This window comes from Perna viridis, chromosome 3 (assembly GCF_037379345.1).
Source record: "Perna viridis isolate PV_CMFRI_1.1 ecotype Kerala chromosome 3, ASM3737934v1, whole genome shotgun sequence".
Lineage (NCBI taxonomy): Eukaryota > Metazoa > Mollusca > Bivalvia > Mytilida > Mytilidae > Perna > Perna viridis.
In genome coordinates this window covers 17970635-17986808 of record NC_142447.1, presented here as the reverse complement: position 1 = coordinate 17986808, position 16174 = coordinate 17970635, and the positions used below count along the sequence as shown (strand labels likewise).

Genomic DNA, 16174 nt, shown 5'->3' with positions numbered 1-16174 from the left:
CAACAACGATTTCGTTTAATATGGTCATAATGTCGTAATCCCCCATCGGAATATCAAGGCCTTCCGCTTTACTACCACTGCTTACATTAGTGTATTGTTTACTTATGTTCATACAGTCATCAAACACTCTGAAGAACTCGCGGTTGCCGTCTAGTCTACCCTCTGATAGACAGAGACAACACAAAAACTTATATAACAGCCAGAAATTAGCTTCCTTGAATTTGTAGTCACTTAAATCTGAAAGAAACAAAATCGTTATTATTTCATGAATAAATTAATTTTATATACATGCTACTGAAAAAAATAATATCGCCGACTATAATTGCCTCGAAAGAAAACTAATTTTTACAAGTTAAACCCCACCTATTTCAGGACCAGTTTAGATGCTCTTATTCAGCATATTACCTTTTGCCAATTTTCTTAAATCATGCTGAAAGTTTTCAGAACTTCTCTGGTTTTCATCTGATAATATATTTTGTAAGATGTCTTTAGCCGATCCAATAACAGTCCGACGTGGATTCGTAAAAGGGAGTACGTTCTCATTTTGAAAATGTCCAGAACAACTCAGGTCTTCGTTTGACAAAAACATTTCTGCATTTTTTGTTGCTGATCCACTCATAGGGCAAGTCAGATCTATGACGGGGAATTCATTGAGATATTCTGACATTCTCTGAATCGTTAGAGTATCCATAATAATATTAGAGGAACCCGCAAGAGGAACATCGAAAGGTTTAACAAACCTAAATACAAGATCGGCTGCCTTGTCTGTGAAGGAAGACAGGGACATCTGAAAGTTGATCAAGATATAATTCATAAATTTATGGTTTACACTGTCATAACTAACATAATTGTGGCCTTTTTGAGAAAAAAAATATCACAAGAGGCATACAATAGCGTGTTTTGTCAATAAATTGCTAAAATGACAAATATATCAGTAGATCTATAGATATATCGAGAATAGGTATAGTTTATTTGTCAAAGAGAGAATCCCACCGGGATGAAAATATCAGCCCTAGGCCACCCGTTGGTCTTCACACATACATAATTGTATTCCTTGAACATAAAAATATCTTCAGCAGTTTGCTTTATTAATGTGGTTCATGTGTGGTATAAACCATGCTTATCTCACATGTATCTTACTATATATTTTGCTAGCACGTTGCTTGTTTACATGCTGAAGTGCATACAAAGGAATGAAAGATCGCATAGCGGGATATTATTGTGAAGTTTAAATTTTCTCTATATATGCTAGAATAAGAGAACCTCGAAAATAAAAGCTCGCCAAATTTAAATCCAGATATATATTTTTAACAAATAATTTCCAATTTTCGCGTCTCCATTCCATTTAGTCTGCAGACGCGAAAAATAAAAACCGAAGACTTAATACCCCTTCACATAGAAAAATCGCCAAATTTGGCACCAACAAATATACACGCTTTACGGTAGTATAATTATTGTTTTAAAATGTTCAACTTGTAATTGTAGATATTCCATCTAAAACCTTTTTTCTCTTTAATTGAAACGTATCATTCAAAAATGGTCCATTTATGTAAACAAGAACAAATTTGAAGACTGCACAGTACAAATAGTTCTGGAAAATTAGAATGATTAGTATTTTATACAAAATGGCACCGTTTTAAAAATACGATAAAAAAAAGATTATACTTATTTTAGAGACCAAAATCTACAAATTAGAAAGTGAAATAGATTTTTCGGTGTCTGGCGTCATACTTCCATACTTCTCGTGTAAACAACAGCTGATTCAGACGATAAGAGATAAAAATTTGTTTACGGATCTGCTTTTTACGAAAGACCGATAGTGCTATGACTTCTTTCACATTTCCCGAATGATGCGAGACATTTCAGAGTGCTGGTATGCACAGGTACACGCGGTTTAGTAAATTAAAAAAACATACCTTAGGCTAATAATTTCTCCACTGGTTTTATCTGATAAAACTGACGAAAATCTCCCTGTAACCGCAATTATGACGTGTTAGCCAAACTTCCTTCTACATTCTCAATCGAAATACAAGTAAAATTACATCTGTTAAGTTGTGGATATTAAAGCTAATTCAGAAACATAAGTTTAACTGTTTCTTTGGTAGAAGGGTGTCGTCTTGTTCCCGTTCCTACATGTACGCCTAAAACAAAAGGCGATGTGTGTTATAGATGACGGTATTCAATACGAATTTAATCTTTGACCTAAGAAGCACCGAAAGCCCGATTTCAGTCTGACAGGAAAATGACCTATAATTAATCGAATGAGGATTTTAATTAGTTCCCAACATAACTAATCGATCAAACTAATCATCAATAAGTTATCGGCCACAAATCGAATGGTATTTGATTAATTAGCATAATTAATTGAACAATTATAGAACAAAATCATAGGTTTTTATTGGTATGTAATCGGTTACCATTTTTAATTATTGTTTTTAGTTAGGAATAGTTCAAAATGTCATAAAAATATACTTTTCGTATATTTTAATGCAATTTAATCCAAAACAAATATTTATTTCAAAGATTTTTTTTCAAAGTAATCACTAATCGATCAGACTTCGATTATAGATTTCTAATCAAAACCAATGATCAAATTCTTGTGGGAGTTTAATTGGCAGGTGTTGGATCAACAGAAAAAAATAATTAATTACCATTCGTATTATAACCGAAGAGTAATTGATGATCAATTGGTTTGAACAGACAAAAACTTCAAAAAGCTTAAAACTGTTCAGATCTGTATATTCTGTGCATTAATTGAACTTACCATCCACTGATAGATTCTGATGTCTCTTGATACCTAGTTTTTGGCTATATCCTTTAGAATACTTTTATTGATCCAATACAAAAGAAATCAAAATGAATTAAGTACTAGTGTGTACAAGCGCATGTGGTTAAATCAGTACAAAAAAAAAAAAAAAAAAAACATATGTCAGACTTTTAATTTATTAACGAGTTTTATCTGATAACGCTTACGAAAATATTTCTATAAAAGCTATTTTTTTTACTTCCTTCCACATTCTCAATTGTAAGTACAAGTTAAATTACATCTGTAAGTAGCTGATTTTGAAGCTCATTTCCTGTAAGAAAAAGATTGAACGTTCCTTCCGCAGTAGGATGTCTCCTTGTTTCCGTTCCCATACCTAAAAACTATGCACGGTGAGTGTTATAGAAAACTCATTGCAACTAGTCAAGTCATAAGGGTATTTTCAGCGCATGTTTGACATTCAACATCATCAAATTATATCACAAGTTAAATGAAAACCAAATTCCATTCAGTTTTTCTGATGGATTGTGGGTTTAATCGAAATCATATTTTATGTTGTAACTAAATACCCTTTACATATCTTTGATTAAACGTTCACTCCCAGTCAGGCTTAAGACAATCATCATCAAGTTCATGTTTTTGCAAACGAGGGTAAAAATCTTATGAATAAGTATATTACATTGCAATATACATCTTTTAGTATCTGTTAGTAGTTTTAATAAATTGTCCAGTCAGAGCGTTCTCCCTGTATTCAAAAGCGTATAGTACGTTCTTGTATTGTTTGCCTCTTTCAATCCCAATTTCCTCTATATAGATGACGTATTATCTTCAAACAATCCTAATTTCGGGAATTCGATATTTCGCATCTACCCAGAAGAACTCGAGACAAAAGATACTATAGACACTGTGAAGTCAGCCTCATACCTTGACCTGCACTTAGAAATCGATGGGAAAGGAAAACTATTGACCAAACCTTATGACCAACGTGATGACTTTTCATTCAGAATTGTCAACTTTCCTTTCATCTGTGGCAACATCCCTTCAGCACCTGCGTATGGAGTGTTCATATCACAACTTATACGTTAAGCCATAGCTTTCCGAAACTACGCATACCTTTTGTATCGCGCTAAAAATAGGCTTCTTGAACAGGGTTATGTTGCTACAAGATTGAAATTATTACTACAGAAGTTTTATGGTCGTCATCGTTACCTCGTTGATCGTTACAGTGTATCCATCTGCGCCATGAAAACTGATTTGTTCAACGTGTCATAGTTTCCCTTCCCTCTTTCGTCTACCCGGACTTGACTTTCTATGAGCAACTCGGTGGGTGTTTCTAGAAAAGCGGAGAACGCTTACCCTACCGTTGCACCTGGTCCATACTCCCAGTTTTTAGTTGAGTTCGAGTTACTTTGTATGTATTATATCGGTTACTTTATGTTATTGTTGTGTTTTTCTGTTTTCTATGTAAGGTCTTTGTCCCTGGATTACATTCTTTAGATTTCCGCTAGAATCTTGGTTCCCTTGATTACTCCTTCACTTGCAACCTCACCACTTGAGTGGTGCACCTGGTCCATGCTCCCAGTTTTTAGTGGAGTCCGAGTTATTCATTTACTTTTGTTACTTTGTATGTATGATTTTAGTTACTTTATGTTCTTTGTTGTGTATGTCTGTTTTCCATGTCTGGTCTTTGTCCCTGGATTACATTCTTTTAATTACCGCTATAACCTTGGTTCCCTTGATTACTCTTCCAAACTGTCCTCAGTGTGGAGACACGGTCGAAGATAACTATCACTATTTCATGCTTTGTCAATACTATCACCTTCAGAGGAGGTAACTGCAAGATGTCTGCATGGAATTAGAGATTGACTTTAATTTACAAAACATACTGTTTGGTAACGAACTCCTGACTTATGATAATAATGTTAAGATGATTTTAGGTGTTCAAACCTATATCAAGAACACTAAACGATTTCAGAAGTACACAATTATATAGTGCTGATGGTAGTTTCATTGACAGACTAATGTATATATATTTTCTTTGTATTTTGTTACATAAAGAAACGAGAAATCTGGATACGCATTTGAAGAATTGAACATCAAAATTTTCAAATTCTTTCTTTTTAATTTTTGATAAATGAGTAAGTGTAAAATAAAATATTTTGATAACATATTTTTATCCAAAAATACAATTTTAATTTATTTTTCAAAGAAAAGCATTACAGAAATATATAATTGAATATTTATTTTTGTTCACCTTCAATCGGAAATAGAATTATCTTTCTTTGAACGTATTCTTTAACATATATTTTGTATTGTACATATCACCATGTAATTTATGTTGACTTATATGGAGAGGATGTATATAGACCTTCTATCCAATCCTATCCATTATAATTTATGAATAAAATATGTTTTAACTGAACTGATCATTTGATTAATCGAACAACCACTGTTTTGCATCATATGTTCAAGGATAAATTGAACTTCGAGAGCGACGACAATATACCTTTTTACTAAATATTTATCATTTGCGGTGTATAAATTTGTTAAGTTATATATGTAAAACGATTTGCAATACAATTTGAAGAGGAAATGAAAACGAATTGATTATTGGGAAAAAAATCATATGATTTAACGGGTAAGGTGGGTATATAGAGCACTCGGTGAAGATATCAATATCGCATAGTGTTCAATCGAATGCTGTGGAAAGTCTCAGCTACATCGTAATATCTCATAATTGCGGATGTTTCGTTGCAAAATACGGACAAAAAATTATATATATATATATATATATATATATATATATATATATATTCACAAAATACAATATAGATGTTTTCGACACCTTGTATTAACTCACGATGGTAATAATTGCAAGATAAAATATAAAATATATTGTGCAATAGCCATCAAACGAGAGTTATTCATCTTTGCATAATTCGTGGGAAAATGTTATCGCCGAGCATTGTCAAAAATAAGTGTCAACATGTTCATATCTACGATAAGTGTTTTGTATTATAAAAATAAATTGCGAAATCATTTTCACGTGACAAGAAGTATCTGATCTGCTCTTTTAAAGAGTTACCTACTCCTGAGTTATGCATTTTCCCTACATTTTGACAATATTTTAACTTAATTTAAAGTTACCTAAGTGAATGTTTGAACAGCTGTTCTCCTCATCATAACAACATCTAAATGAACTGTCCCGTACTACCATACATCGTATACTGAGTTACAGCCCTAGATTAATCCTACGAGGAGGAATGACCCGGCCAGCGAAAGCTATATTTTTATATAGCCTAGCTGGACGAGTGGTCTAGGGCGCTGGACTTTGTGCAGGTGGTGTTGCCATAGATGTCACAGCGGTACGAGTCCGAGTCCCGCGGAGGGAACGACCAAATATTTGCATCGCAAATTTGACAGTCCTAACATCGTTGGGAATTTTTCAGACCTTTCTATATATATATATATATATATATATATATATATATATAAAATTATTTTTTATTCAAATTTTCAACCATAAAAATAATTCTTGGTTTAATGATTGATTTGCCTCAGTTTACAGAAACAATTTGTATTTTTTCAAAATTTCATGTTTCAATACAATATGTTCTGGGATCCATAAGCAGTGATATATATGATAGTCACTATCATCAACTAATCACCAAAATACAAGGAAAAGTTTTCCGTGTATTAATACCACTGCTATTGCATATTTGGATTATTAAACGAGACAATTTCAGAAATAAAAAAAATGAATGTTATTAATGTTGAAATGTTGTAATACCACAATTCAGTATATGTAACAACGAAGGCAAACCAATGCTTAGAGAAGTAGATAAAACATGTTTAGTATGGCCTCGTACTTGATACAATGTGCAAGTAGAATTGTTAAGACAAATGATGCCGTATTTATTACCATTAAACACATAATAATTCTTTAGACACTTTAATTTCATCATGTATAAATAACAAAGTCTTTACAAAGTATACTTAAAAAGCCCTGGAAGGTAAGAACTTACAAAAAAGACAGTGAACATTTTGATGACCACAAATTATGCACATTATTTTTTCTCCGGTGATATGAGAAAACTTTAGGGACAAATTGCTCCTACTAAACTAGTTCATTAACTCTAGGTATAAAAATGTTTTATAAAAAAACTAATCCTTAATTTTCTTCACCATATCTATCCAAATACATCATGCAATTTAGGGCATAATCAAAACGAAAAAGTCTATCCTATATTAACTTGAAACTAGTTTGAAAAATTGTTTACGACGAATTTGCCTTTCCATTTGTCAAGTTCCTATTCTAGTGTATGTCCGAGTTTCTCAACTTTCTACTTTGCAAATCGTCCGTTTCGCCAAACCTTTCGGTCTTATACCGATTTCCTATTGGCTCAAACTACAAAGACAAGGTAACTATAGTCGTAGGTACATTTTTCTTCTAGAATATTCTTTGGATGTAAAAGATAACTGAAGACAAGCTTGTCGATTGCTTGAAGCAGCTTTTCGGTTGCCCTTGAGCTGGAAATGTTAATCTTGCTTCCACGCTAGAGCAGGGATCGTTTTGTTCGTTTCTGTTTGAATATTTAGTTCTTTTGTAGTTTTTGGTTGTTGTCGTTCAGATGCTCCCGAGAAAGCATCCCGTTGATGAACATTCTAAATTTCATACTTTGTTATATCTAGCCAAAATTCTGTATAGTCATGTCATCATTTCATTGAATCAATAATTGAATATGTATGATGACTCGTTTATAGACAGATATGAAATATACATTTTTGATAAACCATAAACCTATAATAAGAAGCCTTTACCGTACGTGTTCCCAGTTGATCTTTCAAGATTGTAAAAGTGGAAGATCAATGACACACCGTAACTTGAGGAGAAATTTATATGTTTCAGGGCTTCTTAAATGCATTTGAAGCCTTTTCTTATTGGTTCAAACACCAAGGTAAATAATAATTAAAGGGAGCAATGTATTTTGTGGGAATAGGAACTAATTAATAAATTTTGAACTATAACGATGGGATTGAAATATGAATAACAATTTATCGTAAATACAACAATAATAGATAAAAGGTTGCGTACTTTCAACATATTTGATTCACGATTGCTACTTGTATTCGTATTCAAATTGAATGTATGTTTCCAGGCTGACGTATACGTAAGTCCACACAAATATAGAAAACTAAAATGATACTAATTAAAAACGGATTTTCTCACCTGCACAAATGCCTTTGATAACGCAGTATGTAATTCTTAGATTTTTCAAACCATAAAAAGCAAAACAAACAAAACAAACAAAAAAAAAGAACGACTTTAAATTTATATATTTTACTTGTATAAAACAACGAACGATTTTTACTACTTTTATTTTGTGGTAAATCTGAGATTAGTATTCGGTGCTTAAGTGTCACATAAAAACCGTTAAATGTGTTGTATATCTACTGATCAAATTCAAAATTTTCAACCAATAATATATGAAATGAAGCATGTTTTGGGTGATTTGTCGTTTCCTTAATCTAATTTTGTCAATTTTAGATGTGTGTCCATTTTTTTTTCAAGTTATACGCTGCGCATGCAAAAAATAAATTATTTGACCCTAATGTAAATAGTGTTTGACAATGTTGGTCATTAATGAAACTGTCGTCGTGTCCATATTTGATTTCTGAGTTTATTTTTCTTTCTGTTACTGTGGATTTTATTATTTTTGTTGTCGGGGCTTTTAAGAGCTTTTTGAAGCGGAATTTATACGATGATGAGTTTGTTGGGTTTCGACGTATCTTAACTTTTTTTCTAGTGTTGCTTTGTTAAACAGTTTTATAAATCATTCTGTAAACGAAATTTCATTAACTGTTTATCCTAACAAAAAACTTAGGATTTAACCCTTTTTTAATGCGTCTTCTTTCGTGTTCCCTTCACAGTTTAAGACAGAAATATTTATGTTTATTCTTTTTAATTTTAATTTTAATTAAAAGAATATATTCCAAGGATAAAGATTAGACATGGACAATAGGCACACACAACAAAGAACAGGAAAAACAAAAACAAAAACAAAACATGCGTACGTTATCAATATGATGAATACTGAGTTGTTAGTAACTTGTAAATCGAAGTTTCTCCTTTTGGTTCAAATCAGCTGTAACGTCAGCCTCATAAGAGTGACGGAATAGATCAGCGATAATTGCCCTACGTCTGTTGAAAAACACGTCCACCACACTAGACAAATATGAAATATATTGTCGAAAGATAATTCCAGAATTTTTAACTGCTGTATTAAGAAGGTGATTTGGATTTTGTTTGTTTTTTGGTTTTTTTTTTTGTTTTTTTGTTTTTTTGTTTTTTGTTTTTTGTTTTTGTTTTTTTTGCTTTCTCATAAGTTCTATGTGGATTTGCGGAACTCCAGTCATATCAGAAAAACAATCCATTATGGTCCCTGAAGTCCCTGACTATTATAATTCTTTTGAAAGGGATAACTAAACAAACATTGGTTTACAAAAACTGGTCAAATTGGTGTACGAAGGGATAGAAAAAGCCGCTATCTCGTCGTAAACTCATATATATTTTTATATCATACGATAGCTCTGTTAATGACAAATTCTTTCCACGCCAGGGGATTTTACTTAGCAATATTTTGTTTTGCAAGTCAGGTATGCGGCGAAAAAATAATGAGCGATGCTAAAACAAATAGGAGTAGATCTAGGTACTGCAAATATACAGTATCTTACCTACTTATAGGTAAAAATTCTGATACCGTCTCAGGATGGTCATTGGTGGCAATGTTTTTCAGTCACTAGTATTACTATCAAAATTCTACTGAAATAGTAGATTTTTCCAATCTTTAAATCTCTTTACAGATAGTATTAAATGTAACAGTATTCTTATGATAAATCAGAAATGATTTGGAGTGGATAAAAACTTTCTATGTCACATGAATACTTATTGCATTAAAATTTAGTGACAGTCATGTTGTTTTTTTCTGGAATGTGTTGCAAGTTCATGGCTAATTATCGTTTTGCACCGTGAACATTTTTTGTGCTCACACAAATAGTCAATCTGCTCACAAAAAGTGTACATGACTTAGCGGTGCAGTTTATGTTCATTGCAGGAGCTTTCCAAAACCTGGCACCACTATACAATAAAATTTAAGACTTTTTGTTTCTTTCCTTTGGCTTGCACTGGCACTTTGAAGACGAATCTCGGCGATTTGGAGTGACAAGAACTGAGGGAAAATCAATTAGGATATATCAATGTACTGCTTCATTGTGTGCATTATAATTAACTTTGGCCAAAAACAAAGGGTTGGTGTTCTATTCTGTGATTTTGCATTTATTGCATTATTGATATTGTCCTTTATAAAATGAATACCTTCTCGCCGTTTCTCAACTACCTGTGATAGATTTTGTCGCAGAGCGTGTCTAGGACAACATGAAATCACAGACAGGTTCAGTGGTGTTCTTTTGAGTTAACAAGACGACTAATATTCCATAATTATCCAAAATGTTGTTAATAAATAAGACGGCTATATAAGGCAAAGACGCACTAAACATTTTGTTTCGTATAATTTGATTATCTAAGTCAACATACGTAATATTCATCAAATTGTCAATATGGGGAACTTCTATTTGTACTAATGCAGAAATGACGCTTTTAAAGCTTCCTATTTAGTTAAAAAGTTAGTTAATTTTACAGCAAATGTTAAAAAAAACACACAAAAAATAATAATTTCTGAGTGTTTATTTAAAATTTACTCTTTCATTTTACAATTTTAAAACACCAAAGGTCAAGGTCGGCCTTTCATTTCGGACTGTTAAAATCTTTACATTTTTGGCATGTTAAGAAAAAAACAGCTACGGACTCATTGTTTGCTATTCTACTGTAAGTACCAATTAATTCTTGTATGAGATAGAACATGAGCTTATCTAATATAAAACGTTTGGAATTTTTTTGACAAGCAAAGAGAAATAGATCATAAAAATATAATTGAACATTTAAAAGTGATCATGATTGATATTTTACCCGATTTTGGCAGCGACATGACCACAAACGATGTGTACGACATCGATATTTCGATCGAGCTTGAAATCAGCTTTCCATTGATATATAATTGTGCCGTATTATATTCCGATGATTTGAACTCCACAAAAAATCGATAGCACGATATCTTACTATTAGGCCGCATTTCGAAATGAAAAAAAGACCACAACATCTTTTTGTTAAAATCCAATAAATGTTATTTCGTAGCTTTTTTATGCTAACAGAGAGCGCCTTTTGAAATTACGCTATCCTATTGAGTAAACTATTTATCCATTTGACCAAAAAATTCAATCAATTATGTGTAACAAAATTTATTAGATATTACAAACATAAACTTTCAATACTAGAACATGTCTATTTGAGGAATGACATCATAAGAATTTTCCAAAAAAAGGTTTACATCTAGATAAGAAAATCTTGAAGCATAGGAGAGTGAAGTCGTGGTAGTCTCAAAAACACTATTTGCTATAGAGTAATTGATATAGCTTCCAATTCCACAAAACATTTTTTTCATGAAGATATTTTCTTTATTATAGCATGTCTTGTGTTGTGTAAGAATTATTCAGCTGTGAAGTTAAACAAAAATATATAAGAAGAAGACCACTATGATATACAAGTGGATTTATTTGTTTCCCATATTTTATCACTATAAGAGATTTCAATCAAATTTGACCACCACACAAAAGTTTAACGGTAAACATCTCTTGAAGTTATCTTTATTTCGGCTATCTTTTGCTAAATACGTCATTTAATAAACGGTAACAGAAAAAAAAGAACCAAGTAAATTGAAAGTTTTTCTGCGTAAAATCCAGGTATTTTATGTTCTATATTTTCTTATATTATGCTACAAATGGCCTTTTCTGCTAACAAATGATTCCCTTGTCTGTGCGCTATACAAAATCTAAGAAAGTAAGCAAAAAATACTGGATGAACTCAGCAAAAGTCGAATCTTGTATCAGTGAGCAGTTCTTGAATAAACCATTGACTTTTCTTTTTTTCTAAATGAAGCATTTTAATGCAATAAGTGTTCATATGAAATAGAAATTTTTTTCCATTCCGAATCATTTCTGATTTATCATAAAAATACTGTTACATTTAATACTATTTGTGAAGAGATTCAAAGATTGGAAAAATCTATTATTTCAGTAGAATTTTGATAGTGATACTAGTGACTGAAAAACATTGCCACCAATGACCATCCTGAGACGATATCAGAATTTTTACCTATAAGTAGGTGAGATACAGTATATTTGTAGAACCTAGATCTACTCCTATTTGTTTTAGCATCACTCACTATTTGTTCGCCGCATACCTGATTTGCAAAACAAAATATTGCTAAGTAAATTCCCTCTTACTGTATGACGACTTTCCATTCAAGTATCTTTATAAGGTCTTATTCATCACAACACGAACTAGCGTCATGGTAAAAGTTTGAAATGAAATACTTGCAAATTTTAGATTTAACAATACTGCAATCAGGTTTTCTTTAAAAAATATCAATTTTAACGTGTGCACCTTTCACAATTGTGAATATCGAATGCGAGAAAGGATGATCCCGAATGAGAATTACCATGTTTATATCTCCAAAGATTTGACATTATGTCTGCGAATGCATTCATTTTAGTTCGATTCATAGTTGCATTACGACATTCAAATATATTACATGACCTCCAAAATGTCTGTGGTTTTTTACTCACTTAACCAAAATAATGCTGTTTTTATAAAATATGTAAGGTGTAAATCATATCCCTCCCCAAATATAATTTTATTTTACCACATCTTTTTTTATATATTTAAGAAATGTGTAGCAAAGAACTTCCAAGTTTGATTCCAAGAAAGAATTAATTCCTTTTCTAACAGTGAAAATGACAGTCGCCATTCTGTTGGAGAGTCTACTTCTGAATCAAATTTACTCTCGATCGGGACAAATAATATTTCCTCGTGAGCAATCTGTCGATAAATCATTTGACCATTCATTTCTTGCCACCCATGTATTAATAATTTTTTAATCTGAACCGCAACAGAACAGATGGTCTACACCGTCAACTTCCCCTTGTGATGAAATACATGGTCCGTGTACTTTGATGTCTTTTTTACAATAGTTTCTCTTAAAGTATTCTTTAAATCGAACATTTGACACCAAAGGACCATCATCAGTATAAACACCCCAGTGGAAAAACAGTTCTTCGTTAAAGGGCTTTTCTGGAATTTTGATTAGAGGCGAACAAACCAGAGCACAAATCACTTTAAACATAATATAACATTGGTTTCAGAACGTCAATTTCTGAACCTTCTTTGTCACATTAGTGTATTGCCTACTGTTGTTGGTACAGTCATCCAACAACCCCCCTTCCTTAAATTTCTCTGGTGACACATCTGAATATATTCAAATCAAATTGTATATTATTTTACTACCCCTTATGAATTACAGCCCTATATCTCGACGATAAGATACTTAGAGCAACAGAAAAACTTTGTTGTATGACAGAAAGGTATCAATGTTATAAGTTTGTGAAAACATGTAGTTGTTTGGTTTTGGAATTAATACATTATTAATCTGCGTTTTAATTGATGATATGTTTCATATATGTTGTTTATGAAATGTAAAGAACAAAGATTATTATTTATTTTTAGGCGACCTCTTAAATATCATTTTTTATAACCTGTTTTGCCTGTTTTGAACACATTTTAAAATGGGTTGATGTACTTCTCTTTGAAAGCAATTAATGTTTTTATTTTATGTTTCAAATTGTATATACCATATCTTACAAATGATTAATCTAATCTGTCAATATATGAACCAGGTTTCTCCTTCTAACAATTTCTTTGAATCTTGAAGAAATTTCTTTGAAGATGCCTTCTTTACCGGCGATAGTTTGGTCTCTAGAATATGAATCAATGATATATTCTCGTGTTGATTCAGAATTTGTGATTCGCCAAGATATTCTTGCATCAATTGTTTTGTTTTACTATCCATCTCCCCGAACTATTTGAAATCTGAATTTAACCAGAAATGATTCCCAAACTTAAACATTACATTTTCAGCTTCGTCTGTAAACGGGATATCAGGGACACCTAAAATCAAACTCAACGTCTATATACCGGCGAGTTTTATTTTCTTAGTATTCATGGCATTAACATGCAACATTATCAGTGTTAAATTTGGAAAACTTCCGTGCAGATACAATAATATACTGTATTTTTTAGGCTTTTCTATTTAAATAAACAAGCTAATATGACTATATGATGCACTTCATCTCATCGTAACTAAGTATAGAAATATACCGCTTTATCGGTAACTTGTTCAAACGTCCTTAAATGTCCTTAAATGTATACCCGCTGATAAAACTGACCTCATCCAAGAAATTATTTGGTCAGTATGCTATAGGCATGCACCAAAAACCCATAGCAATTATTGTTAACAATATTTTACAGAACATCATGACATAAGAGGTAAATGGTTTCAAAAAATACAAACGACAATTACCCAACCAATATACATGGTAAAATAACATGGACGATGAATTTCTCATTTCATTCTGAGCTTTATCATTCGTATACTTACAGTTGCAAAGCGATGTTGTTGCCTGTGGAATCATATCCTCCTTCATGTTTTACCTTTTTCTTATTTTGAATAAAATAACATGAAAGATAAATTTCTCATTTCATTCTGAGCATTTTCATGGCAAACATCAAGTTATCGGTTCTGTGAAGAAGGTTTTGTATCATTATAAGTCACCATTTCCATAGCTATGACTTTTTAAATGCTGTCTCAAACAAATAAAACTAAATATAACTTAACTAAGTTATGTAAAATATTTTTGGTCTCATCATATACCTTGATAAAGAAACCACTGTTATATTTTTTTATAACAATATACGCCTTCACGTAAAAAAATTCGAGGGTTAAAGGGGGCAATGGTACCTTAACATAAATCAAGGGTTATAAAAACAATGACGGAATGCATGTAGAATTTCCTTCGAAAAACGAACGCTTCTATTGTGTGTTTACATACGCTCTAATCGTTTGTTTAAATGAAGGATAAAAGAACGCTACCAGCGTGTATTTAAACGCACGGAAAACGTTACACGAACGCCAAATTGGAAACGTGAACGTTTCAAGGAATGAGTTGTATAGCTTATAAAATTATTTATTTAGGGACGTATTCTGTGTTGATAATCTTTTATCTAAGATACTTCGTGTTTAGTCGGCTGTTGTTTTCTACAAACTGCCAAATTGTGAAATATGTTTTTTGGTTTTGAAAAAATACTGTGCCATAAGCAAAACAAAAGAAGATCCTAAAGACGATATTTTTCTTAAACATACTTTTTTTATTTAATGTTTTCATTGTATTCTGAGTATATACTCCAAATGCCTATTTTCTCTTTTATTATGATCCATTTCGCCTTGACTTATTCCCCATTCACCATCACATCATTTGATTAAATGTTTACCATATTCAGTGTAGAGGTAAAACACAAAAGTCTGATAAAATGCAAGTTCATTTAGAATCTAAATTTAAAAAACTTCTTTGTTATGGTAGGAAAAACCACCATAAGCAAAGGGAAATGATATTAGTATTGATACTGGCTTAAATATGGAAAAAACGGAGAGGTAAACATTCCATTCCATAAAAAACATGATGTATTTTTACCATATTTCGAACTTTTGAAAATCACGGTAAACGCTTTTACAACTCCCTTATTCAGGAATTTAAAAAAGTTTGAATGTTTGCAGTTATCATCCGTAGCTTAGGTCTTCGTCGGAGGATTTCGTGAGGAACAAGCAAGGTTATTTATACTCCCAATAATGACATAATACCCCCGAACAACGATATAAGTTATATTGGAATACCCTTATCCGTCAATTTGTCATTCCGTTTGTCTTTCCTTCTGTCCTTTCAAATTTTGCGTTGCAAATTTCTCACCAGCTTATAAATTTTGATTATATTTTTTGTGCTGCTTCACATTGATGGGTCATATGTTGTAAGCCATTTTGGTTGCTATCCGAAATAAATTCCTGTTTCGCGGGAGTTTTTAATTTTTCACTACATTGAACAATAGAGATACTTTTGTCATAAAATTCTCGGCTCTTAAATGATGGATTGATTTCAAATTTGGTGTTGTGTGGCTTTATATTGATGGGGCATTTGTTGTAAGCCATTTTGATCGCTCTCTGATATCAACTTCCTCTTTGTTTCAAGAGACTTTTCCATCTTTCACTATATGGAATAATAGAAAAAATTTTCGTCATAAAAATATCGGTTTCCAATGGATGGATTAATTTGAAATTTGATCTGTGGCTTCATTTACTAGAGGATAAGCCATCTGTTATAAATGATATTTTGCGATAATAACTTCCTTTG

General features: G+C 31.9%; 1 pseudogene; it reads right to left on the bottom strand.

Moving 5' to 3' along the window:
• Positions 1–11552: 11552 nt before the first annotated feature.
• LOC148621271 (uncharacterized) lies at positions 11553–14419 on the bottom strand (annotated as a pseudogene).
• Positions 14420–16174: the final 1755 nt, after the last annotated feature.